The sequence below is a fragment of the Etheostoma cragini genome, chromosome 2 (assembly GCF_013103735.1).
Source record: "Etheostoma cragini isolate CJK2018 chromosome 2, CSU_Ecrag_1.0, whole genome shotgun sequence".
NCBI lineage: Eukaryota > Metazoa > Chordata > Actinopteri > Perciformes > Percidae > Etheostoma > Etheostoma cragini.
Window position 1 is genome coordinate 20,590,708 of NC_048408.1, and position 12,485 is coordinate 20,603,192.

A 12,485-nucleotide genomic window follows, 5' to 3' on the forward strand; every position below is an offset into this window, starting at 1 on the left:
TGGCTTATGAACCTGGCTTTAAATTCAATCAAACTTTCTGCTGCCAAGCTATCAGAAATAGGGTAGACGCATAATGTAGTTGCCATTTAAATGATCATGTTGGCTGCCGGACAGACCTGCCCCCACTGCACAAAATGCTTTTTTGTTATTATTCATTTTTATTACATTTATTTAACGAGGAAAAGACTCCTTGAGATTAATAATCTCTTTTTCAAGAGTGTCCTGGCCAAAATAGACAGCAGTACAACCACACATAAGTACAAAACGCTTAAAAAACAACTGATTCGGCAAATCCCTTAAAGTCATCCACAATCCTAAACACAGCAGGCAACACATCTACCGCACGATATGGCTGCCTTCACGTCAATCAACATCCCCTAAAAAGCGAGACCAGCTCATTAAGCTTCATAGATTTCTGTAACTTGTTCCAGGTAGAAGGAGCAGCAAATGTAAACGCCTTTTTCCCCATTTCAGTTCTAACCTTTGGAACAGACAGAAGGAAAAGATCCTGGGAACGAAGATTTTAAATACCAATACTATTTACAATGATATAGGTCAGAAGGAAGGATGGAAGTAGACCTGAAATAGCCTTGTAAATGAAGATATGCCGGTGTTTAAGTCTCTGTGTTGATAGAGAAGGCCATCCAACACGCTTATACAGTTCACAATGGTGAGTGAGGACTTTTATACCAGTAATGAACCTCAAACCTCCATGGTATGACAGTGTCCGGTGCATGTAAAGCTTGAGACAAAAGCATGCGTGCATGTATAAAACATCACCTTAATACATACATAAAAATGGCATCAACCAGCCTCTTAGGAGATTCGAACAAAAGGCAGGATTTGATTCTGAAATTAAAACCTAGGTTAAGCTTTAATCTTTTTGCTAGTTTCTAAATATAAAGTGTAAAAGAAAGAGATTCATCTATTAAAATACCAGGATATCTGTACTTAGAAACAAATTGTGTGTGTGTGTTTGATGTAACCACAAATGATTTTGTCAAATGTAAAGTAGGAATTTCAATTGTGTGTGTGCTCATTTCAGTTAAAGAGTGCATGCATGTGTATGCGTGTGTTTGTGAGTCACAGATGTTTTTCTCATGTAGCGCGTAGGTGTAATGTGACACATTCTCACTGAGTGGACAGAGAAAGATCAATCTAACCAAACAGGAACACTCACATACACAGACATGCAAAATATCGTATTAACTCACTTTCACTGCCCAACCTCATGCATCTTTCCAGCATGAATGTTGCTTCCATATCTTTCAGAGAATAAAACTACTAGATAAAAGGCGTTTATTAAACCGGAGGAAATGTTTCATAATTCTAAGAGTCCCTCTTTTTATTGTGTCCCTACTGCCAGAACTACAATTGTAGTTCTTAGAATGTCATTTTCAGTTACATTTTTAGCTCCTACTTCAGAGTAGTAGTGGTGATTGGTTCAGACATAAGTGTACATCGATTAATCGATCACATGAGCCAATGCAGCAATGGCAACAGCCACTTTAAACTGCAAGCTAACTAGCCAGCCAGCCTCTAAATAAGTACAATTAAACAATCTATTGCTTCATCCACACACTCTTTTTACAGTGTAGAAAGTACATTGCCTCCCCAGATGAGTAACAACTTTGTCAACTCATTTTCTGTGACCAGTATAAAGCATGAAAGAATTAGGAGGCTAGCTAGCGTTTCTAGCTAGCCTGTTAATTCAACCATAATTTTATTCTACACTGCTTACAGAAAATGAGCCAAACAGCAGAATGTCCGGCTTAAGTCACTGCCATTGTGATTGCAAACAGAAAAAAGCCCTTGAAAGGATTTAGTTCTCAAAAGAGTTCCCCAGTAATCATTTCCTTTCAGGGAGTCCCCAGAACTGTTAAAAAGAAGCCTAAAGTAAGATCTCACAACCTCAGCTTTGTTCCAGAAAATGGATAATGCCATAGATAATTGATATAGATTTCCATTTATTTGGAGATGCACATGCATTCACCTGTTGTCAGGTTGCCATTTGTCATTTTTGATTGCTTGACAACTCTTAATAGTTTTGCCTAATATGAGCCACTGTGAAGGCAGACACCAGAGAAGAAAGAGTAGAGGAAGAATAGAGGAGAAGCGAGTGGCATGCTGATGAGGGCATAGTCTTTTAGTTAAGACTGTGGTGGGCATGGCCCTTGTAGTTAACTTATTGAATTGATGTGCACATGCAGCAACCAGCTGTAAGAGTTAACCATACTTGTGTATTGGAGCCTTGGGAACTTTTATCATGTCTGTCTATTGTCTGTGTTGTTTGTAAAATGTGTGTCAAGATGGAGTGATGGATGTCTATTGCAAACCAAATCAATCTAGGAGTAAAAGATAAGTAGTCCAGAGAGACTGGAGACTGTCTTCCCTCTCAAAACAACGCCACAAGTAGCCTACAAGGTGGCTGTAGTAATCATAATGGTAGCAAAGGAGGAAGTCAGGGGACATTTAAGGAGCCCTAATGTCTGCATAGCGAGCAGGTCAGACTAGATGGATGGGTCAAACAAACACAGGACCTTCACCCAGGAAACCACAGTTCATGTGTCGTGTAAACCCAAAAATACTATTGATGTAGTAGAACCTAAGTACACAAGATAACTTGTTACTTAACTTAATTAAGTAACTATATTATTATGTACGTAAGTGCGTGATGGTCTGTACGTAACTACGTCATGTACTTGCGTACAGAACTGAAGTTATGTAACAAATTTTAACCTAAACCACAGTCTTTATCTAAACCTAACCAAGTAGTTTTGTTGTCTAAACTTGACAAAACAGTGATGTTTCATCGACGTCAACCAGGTTTAAAACTGCGACCCTTACATTTAGGAATGAGGGCGTAATGATATTCTTCCACCGGTTGGAGCGCTAACTTAGGAAATGCTTCTGTGGGTAATTATCGAGGGTGGGAAAAAAAGACCTACTGTACGTGGTTGTATGGGTTGGAAGACTTGTTGCATATTAGTCATGTAGAGATACTCCATAATGTGAATGAGGCTCAAAAAAGGAAGACATCCCCAAAGTATTTTGGTATAGTTTCTGTCTTTGTCAACCTTAATGAACGGAAACCAACACAAACTCAGTGCACAGTTGGTAACAGAAGAAGAGGACTGGAGGGGGCTGGCCCAACCAAGCAGATGAGTGACAAACACTGCAGGGAACAAGTGGAGTGACAGCAGCAAGCTAGTCAAGCTCACCAGGGTGTCAGGTAAGGCTGCGCTCAGACTAGACACCAATCCTACCAATTCTTTGAATTTTGGAGTGTGTTTGGGCGGCAGTGGTGGTGCATGCAGGTGGTGCCCACAGGTGGTGCACACAGGTGATGCAAAAAAGCGCAGAAGCCTGTGGTGAAAAAGTTAAAACAGATTTAACTTTCACGCTGCGGTGGCCACAAACCAACAGACTGGAGTGTTACATTATGTTTCACATGTAGTCATTCAATTGGGCTTTGTGCATCAGTTTAAAACCCACCAGTTTCATAGACCTCGCATCCTGGTTAGTTATTGAAAGTAAATGTTTTTTTAAATATGTGGATGCTGACAGACAATCACTCGTAAGACCCAGCATACTGGCCATGGTGAAATAAGAAAAAATATGACTTGAATCAACAAACTAAAACAAATGCATCCCATGATACATGACCTTTGAATTCTTAAACATCTAGATATTTTTTGTTATCCAACAGCAGTGAATACTCAATTGAGGATGAGGATTACAGATAAACTTGATGCTTGCAACCTTGATGCAAGTATATTAATGCTAGATGCTAGTGATGCATTTATTTTTGATTTATAAGTATACAAAAAACAATGTTTTTACAAGGTTGTTTTTATAAAGGCAATATTTACAGCCATAATTATGTTGTTTAGTGGTGACATGTATTTATTTCCCTAGTGTGCATCAAACCATGAATTTGTGAGTGCCATTGGACTCCTGGAGGATTAGCTAAGTGTTAACATGCATAAGCACATTACTTCAATGTGTCAATCTTTCTCTGTATAGATCACAGTCTGTTACAGACAGTACACTCAATGTCTCTCACACAGCCCAATGCTTAAGGCTTAAACTCTGCACAAGCAAGCTTCTCCGATAAGATGTTAGAGCACCAATTGGACTGGCATCTTTGTGTGTGATGGAAGAAAAGCAGAGACGGACAAAGGAAGACAGAATGAAAGTGATGTGGAAATGAGACAAATAGAGTAAGAGAAAAGAAATCTTTCAGTGTTTCACATTGTTGAATCCCAGCGGATTATTAGCGTCTAGGTTCATGGCGCATTTAGGGTCTGTTTTTCCACTTGACTAAACCAGTGTTGATTTCTTTCGCTATCAGACAGGAATAAGGATGGAAGGATCAAAAGATGACAAAGTAGAAGGGAGTAAAGGGTGGGCAGATTTTTTCTTGCTTCACTGGAGATAAATGAAGACTCTTTGGACTTGAAAGCAGACAAAGACAAAGGCTCAATGCAGAAACAGAACCTTTTGTCTCCTTTTGTTGTTCTGCAATAAGTAGGGTTTTTTGAATTGGTAACAATATGTTTTCATTTTTGACTGACAAACCAAGGCTCTTTTATTACCAACACGGAAACAAGTTTTGGTTGTGGTGCCCTTTATTTTGGAAGTTGCCAAGAGATCGCTTTTGGCATTTCTAATCACAACATGAGAAACTGCAAGTGCAACTCAGCTGTATCATAAATGATTTATATTATGTTATGTTAAATGTATTAAATTCCAGGTAATTTAAATGTAAAAGCTGCTAGCAAAAGGGTTGGTACAATTGTAGGTGCAACAATGGCCAGTAAATGAATTGGAAAAACAAAAGCAAAAAACGTCTTATGTTGTAGCTTGCTTGCAAAACATTCTTAATGACATCTGTACAAGTATGCACATGACATTTAGGGGAGTGACTTGGGTGAGGATAGAGTAGCATTGTTGTGAAGCACTATGGTACCATGTATGAGGTGTAGTTGTGCATTAAGATTGCCCTGTCTGTTGACACATTTGAAAATGGAACTTGGCAGGTGTTTTTCTGGTCCTTCTTTACAATCTGGTCAAGCAATCATTTAAAATGAGAACCTTTCCTTCCTTTATCTAGGCCTATACATCCACTCAGTTACCAGTTTTAAAGGCACACCGAGCCATATCCAATTCACTCAAATCAACGGCTCTGCAATAAATCCTTTAAGGGAGTCTTAGAAACGCAGAGGTCAACAGCATAACAAACTAAAGCCATTCACAAGGACACAAGTGCTACAATGGACAGTGTGACAGTTCAATCAAATATCATCTAGAAACTTAAACAGTACATGATACGGTTCATAAAGATATTGCATTGCACTGGATTTAGTGATGTACAATTTACTGCTAACTTCCTTTGATTATATTGTAGTAAACTAGTGAATTACGGACGCACACCCATGCAAATACACACAAACATACTTATTGTATCCGAGATTTAATGAGCAAGTGCATCTTTGTAAAATGTTCAATAACTGTAGAGGCCATTGAAAGAGACACATTGGGAAAATAACACAGCTGTGTTACATTACAAAAGGCTAACTAACTAGTCTGAATGCAACATGTTTTTTATTATTTCATTAATAAAATTTAACAATCATTACTTTTTCAAGGCACCACACTCTGCATGTTACCTACTTAACATAAACATAAACTGCAGATAGCGGGCTATAAGCAAGAGCAATTCTTGGAAGATGAAACATACTTCAATCCATGGCCAGGCACCAATTCATTTTGATGGATTAGAATGCAGGAGTTCCATTCATTAGTGTGCAGAGCTTAGAGTGTGTGTAGCCATGCATGTGTATACTGAAAACCAGTAAGTAAAGGTGTTTGCAAATGAAAGTGTGTGTGTGTGTGTGTGTGTGTGTGTGTGTGTGTGTGTGTGTGTGTGTGTGTGTGTGTGTGTGTGTGTGTGTGTGTGTTTGTTAGAAAGATGTAAGACATCATGGTGGTCTGGAAGTAAAAGCAGCCATAGATCGTTTAGCGAACAGAGATTAATGGAAGCTAACACAACAGTCAAACTCTATAACTTGTTCTCTCTCTCTCTCTCTCTCTTACTCAATTCAACAGGTTACCTACACAGGCCAACGTATACACTTGTGAATAAACCCATGCAGTCTTCAAAATGTGGTTAGGTGCTCAATATAGCCAGATATTATGCTTGTTTTACATTTATTTAAATTACAATGGCCTGAATCTATTAAGGCAACATATAGATGGAGACATCTTCCAATGCTTCTGCCAACAAAATATGTCTACATGCTTGTTGAAAACAGAAGGAAAGATAACTTTAACCCTTCAGTATAAGGTTTACCTGGGAATTTAAAAGAGAATCTCCACTGATGTACATCAACAACAGCCTTTTTTATTGTCCTGTAAATGCTTGAGTCACACCAATTTTCATTAGCATGTGTCTTGCATCCAACCTGTGCCACAATGGCTGACCACCTGGCAAGGGCAAGTACCTGATTATTCAGTACTTCACAACATTTCTTTGAAAGACTACAGGAAAACATGTCTTAAAAGTACATCTTTAAGAGTACTTGTATCTGCTGTTTGGGGTGGCGTTACGTCCCTCTGAGTGTTACACACTGTGTCAAAACGAAACTGACAAAACGTAATTCCATATCACATTTCTATAATGTAAATATTTGTGGACAATTATGTGCAATAACTACATCTGCAATAATTTATAAGTTATATGTGCAATATCTGACATTATTGTAGTCTGACATGCTCCAGCCACTAATTCACTGCTGTTACTTATGTTCACACTGTACTCTATGTTCACGCTATACTCCAATAGCATTTGTACAATCCATTGTTTTAGCAGCATAATCATTTTAACCTTATGTTAGTTAACTTCAATTTACTAACCTTGTTTTTTCTATAGTTGGGGATGTAATAGTCAACATTAGCTCAATCAATAACTATTATATATATATATATATATATATATATATATATATATATATATATATATATATAATAAATATCAACTTTAGAAGGTTAAACTAGGTCTGAACCTTTACCCCACCCCAACTAGGATAATTTACTATCGGAATGTTTTCAATAGTATGATCTTAGCTTAATGTTTACATTCTTTCTAATGCAATAACTTGAACTGCACTGTGTCTGTGCTCATGCATTGATTTGAATACATTGACATTAAAAAGCCTTGCTTATATAACAACTGCATAAAGCAACCCATTTGTCAGACTTTGGACCAAATTAGGTGTCTCCTTCCATGAAGGTGTATAATATGCATTTACATATACACATCTCTTGTTTATTATTGTATTAAAATGAGGTTGAGAACAGGCTTTGATGAGAATTGGCTGTCAATGATTTCCTCAATGTGTAACAATCTAGTGTGCTCCATGTCACTGAAAACATGACATGAATGATAAGTACCAATAAAAAGGGAATAGTTGGCATCAATGGCTAGTTATTTTAACAGTGATAACACAAAGTATATGAGCCATGTAGCCACTGTTGTAGTGTTGGCTGTTAATATTTTTGGGCCAGATAACCTGTACAAATAGCCAAACACTCTTTTCCATCCTGTATCTTCTGTGTGCGTGTAAGGTGCATTTGTGTGTGTGTGTTTTGATTTGTAAAAGTAAGGAGGCACTCAGACAGTAAAAGGGATAAATGAAAAGTCACCAATGCAGAAATACCAGAGAGGAGAAAGAGTCAGTAACAGACATGAAGAGAGATAGAGTGGAAATATATGCTTAATTGATATAAACAACGGAGAGGTATGGCTGCGTGTTGTTGCGAATGGGTACAATGATAGGCGGTGAACCCTGAAAGGTACTCTAGGTAAGAAACTCGGCTAAATACCAACAATAAATTGAGAGCAGCATTGTGAAACAGAAAACCAAGGGAAAGAATGACTGTTTGAAAGATGATACAGCTGTACTAAATCAGACCTGTAAACTAAAAACACAATACTAGTACTGATGCGCGACAGAGCTAAGTCACGAGTCAACTGAAAATGTTGAAAAAATTAAGTTGTACAGTATATAATAGCCTGGTCTATAAAGCAATTCATAAGTTTTTTAAAAGATAATATTTTGGGTATTTTAAGCCTTTATTTTGACAGGACAGCTGTAGACATAAAAGGGGAAAGAGTACAAGGTGAAGCAATGGAACGCAGGTCGGAGTTGAACCGCGGTTGCTGCGCGAAGGAGCAACCCTCCGTACATGGGCGCCTGCTCCACCAACTGAGTCACCCTGTCTAATTTTGATAGATTGTATTAGATAAGAATTTTAATATTTCTTAGTTAAAAGATATAGGACAACACAGCAATGCTTTAATGTCTAACATTAAATCCTTAAATCCGATCTGAGAGAGCATATGGGGGGGGGGATTTATGCCGCACATCAGAGGGACTATAGGCAGGTTTTACTAAACCCTTTATATGAACAATATGGTATTCTATTTTAGGGATTCAGGTGATGCTTTAAAACCTCATTATCTTCTCACTGTTTATGCAGTTCAATGTTTACACACTCCGTGGAGAGTTCAGTTTAATTACCCAAGAGTGAATTAAAGCCGTTTAAAACCATTTTTTATCTTTTGGTCTTTAAAAAAAAACAAAAAACTGTCAATCAGTAAAATGAGGTGACTTCTCATTTTCTCAATAGACTAACTTTCATTTGTGTATTTTTTCCCACAAATGGAACCTAATTACTTCTTGTGGTCTGCATATCCACAACAAGTACAAGTAGCAATGCAGATTAAGACTAGACAACATCCTAGGCAGATATTGATTTGGGACTATATTGAGTGGAAGCCCAGCCAAAGCACAGCTACGTGGCGCCGAGATATCATGCAGCAACTCTTTGTGAGGAAAGGTCTAATACGGGTTGATCTATCCTGTAAAATAACAATGTGCCATGTTTACAGTAATCAGTTACTCTGTGGACAGCTGTTTTTCTTAGTTGTTTCCATCACATGTAAAAAAAAAAGTTGAGGATTGCAGGATTCCTCAAGTCGTCAGGCTGTTGAGTGATTGCAACCTCCCCCTTCTCTTGTCTATTTCCAAAGCACGCAGCTCCTCTTCGGAAAACTGGTTGATAGAGGTATGCTTCTGGAGCGCTAAATGTCTGAGAAGTTTCTCCGTCTCTCACAAAATCCGACATGTTCATTGCCATTCAGTCTACTGTAGGAAAAACAGCCAACTATTCACGCCGGGTATATTGATGGAAGTTGTGGGGTTTAAGGTGCTGCGTGATCTCTGCGCCCATGTCGCAGTGCTTCGACTGTACTTCCACCCAATATAGTCCCAAGTCATTATCGGTTTAGGAAATTGTCTAGTCTTAATCTGCATTGCTATTTGTACTCGTGAATACACAGGCCACAAGGAGTAAATAGATTGTTGTTGTTGATGTTTTGTTGTTGACTTTTACTCAACACCCAACAGGTCTAAGGAATCCTCCCAGGGGAAAACAGTTGTACTTGGCATTTCCCAGGTGTGGTTGTGTACGAGAGAGAGATAGAGTCGGACATTTTGCTTTCTAATATCTCTTCTCATAGTCCCCTCTCTTTAGTTATTCTCTAGCTCGCTGCACCACAACCAAAGTGCTTGCCGGCGCATGTTGAGTCTCTGTCTATCTATTCTAGTTAACAGTTTGTAACATAGAAAAAAGTTTATTATAAACCATTTTATTTCTATAGATGTAGCTTACTTTACAAGCGGATTTCTCTATTGGCTGTTGAAACAGGTGACATCCCTTGCATTCAAAAACCCTCCTCTGCGACTTAACCAGCTGGTATGAGGAGAGTTGATAGACCCAGTTCAGACCGCTGCAACTGCACTGGACTAAGTTCAAAGTACATTTTTACCGTAATTATGCAAACAACAGACAGGCTTATATAATGATATCACCAGGTGACTAAGGTCCAATTACAAGCACGGAGTAGGTGAATAGAACATATCAATAAGTGGATGTGCCACAAACTCCTTCAAAAAGACATGAGATAAAACAACACTAACTGTTTATAGATCCAAAATTGATAGACCAGTGCTCAGCTTAAATCGCTAATTTTAAAGACCACAAACCAGGCCACATTAAGACAATTAAAAAAATCTCTCACTTTCTCAAACTATGAAGAATGAAAGGACTTGTGTCTCTGCAGCGAGTGTTTCACTCGCATGTACAACTTAAGATATATGCATGCAAACAGTGAAATCTATTTACGAGCGCATGTGCAAATAACTTAAGTAGGGTATTTTCACACTTGACGTTTATTATTACACAAATTAGCTACAAGCATTACTGTACAGCAGAAGTAATTGAAGTTACCTTATGTAAGTCACTCTGAAGCTGACTGGATTGAATAGAAAGAACGAAAACTAATGTACTAATACATATGATAATAGACAGATAAAAAGAAAAGCAAATTCTCTTTCCCATCCCAAATACATGTGTGCATATAGTCCTTATCCTGTATAAGTCTAACAGATTTTTTTTTAAATCAATGCTCAACTTAGTCAAAGTTAATGTACAATGTTTCCCTGATGTATAATTTTTAAAATTAAGATGCCAGCAAAATTCTCTGCCCAAAGAATCCAACAGTGTTTTTGTTGCTGCTGTTTACATACATTCCACCTCATGCAAATTCAAATCATGCACTACATAAAAGCACTACTGCTTTTGTTTGGTTTTTCTTGTGTAGCATAAGGAACTACAACTCGTTTAGTTGTGCCTTGAACCATGCAGTATACGGTTAAAACAGTTTAAAGCATGAATAATTACATAATTAATAAATAAATACAATCTTAAGCAGACATAATCAAAAACCTAGTACACTTTTTTTCTATTCAAATAAATTAAATCAATTTGCTTGGAAATGTCTCCTCATATTCCTTTTATTAAAGAAAAACAATCGTTCATCATAATTTAATAAATTTTTATTGTGCCCCTAAAGTTCTTTACAATCTCCTAAATGTTTCCACTTAGGAGCATACATACATTGTGGGAAAAGACTTACTACCAAGTCCTGCTTTGAAACCTGCTCTGTTGGATTTAAAACTGCTCCACAAAAGAGGAATGGTTTACAGAGTCAATAGTAAAAATATCTTTGAAATAAAGTTTGAAAAAGTAGCCTAGGCAGTTTTATTTTTTACTCTTCAGTAACTATTTATTGAAATATATGATATGCAATCCTAAAAACAAAATGCCAGGGGGGTTAAAAGACCCAGAAAATTAAAAGTAAATAGAATCTTGGAAAGAAATTGTGACTAACTAGGGCTAGCCTGGCTGGTTAGTTAGCTATTAACTTGCCAGCTAGCCCTGCGAGGAAGGATTTCATCTCCGAACTTCTAGAACTACATATTTCACGTGGATGAGTTTGCTGGTGTGACCAGGCCTACACTGCTTAAGTATATTAAATTAAGGAACGTTAGTTACATTCAAGTCATTGTCGATTAAGTTGATACAAAGCTAATTAAGCCTATCTCTCTATCGCCTCCAGGACATATGTGTTTAACATATAGTTCTTAATTACAGTTTCTGCTAAAAACAATGGTTCCAATCATTTTGTGTGTGTGCGTGTCTGTGCCTGTGGGTATGATTATCTACTATGTGTGTGTGGATACAGGGAGGGATGGTCAATGTCTACTGGTCTGAAAGAATATCCAGCCTACAGGACCATTTGTTTCACTGCTTCACTACACAGTTCAATTCTTTCAATATCGGCTCAAAACACGGAGGAAAAACACACAAGCATTCCCTCGCTCAATCTGATGCATACACACACAAACACACACAAACCGAGGTAATAAGGTAAAGCAAAAAATAAAGCAACACACACACACACGCGCAAACACACACACACACACACACACACACGCACGCACGCACGCACAAGCACACACCCACGCCCCCCCTCTGCAAGTCAAAAGTTAACTATTTGCGGACAGCCAATAAAAGTGACATCTGTGTTTCTTTAAAAAATGAAGGGTTAGCATTAATGTAGAAAGGGCTGCTGCCCACAGCCATCAACCAATCATGTGAAATCAGCTGGAAATATGGAAATGTCATCAGCCAATAGTGGGGAAATAAGGAATTGGTTGGCCATACAAGAAATAAACACTAGATAACAAAACATAACATTTGCTTTCTTGAGATTCCCTTCCTTTCAGGCTAAGGCAGTTTGTTAATATTATAAAGCTTATAAAGCTTAAAAAGCTTTTACCGCGAAGACTCACACAAGAAAGCTCCTTCCCTTTACTTTCTTTTCTGGACTTTCTAAATTATCTTTCAACCTCTCATACCTTCTCATGCAACTCAAAAGCTGTTCAACTGTGTGTGTGACTTTGAAAAGTTTTTTTGTGTGTACATGACATGTGTGGGTTTGGTCCCTGTGTGTGTGTGTGTGTGTGTGTGTGTGTGTGTGTGTGTGTGTGTGTGTGTGTGTGTGTGTGTGTGTG

General features: G+C 37.9%; 1 protein-coding gene across 1 annotated transcript in view; it reads right to left on the bottom strand.

Moving 5' to 3' along the window:
* Positions 1-12,485, bottom strand: part of tusc3 (tumor suppressor candidate 3) — a 72,452-nt gene that overhangs the window by 15,007 nt on the left and 44,960 nt on the right. The gene's annotated exons all lie outside the window — the stretch shown is intronic.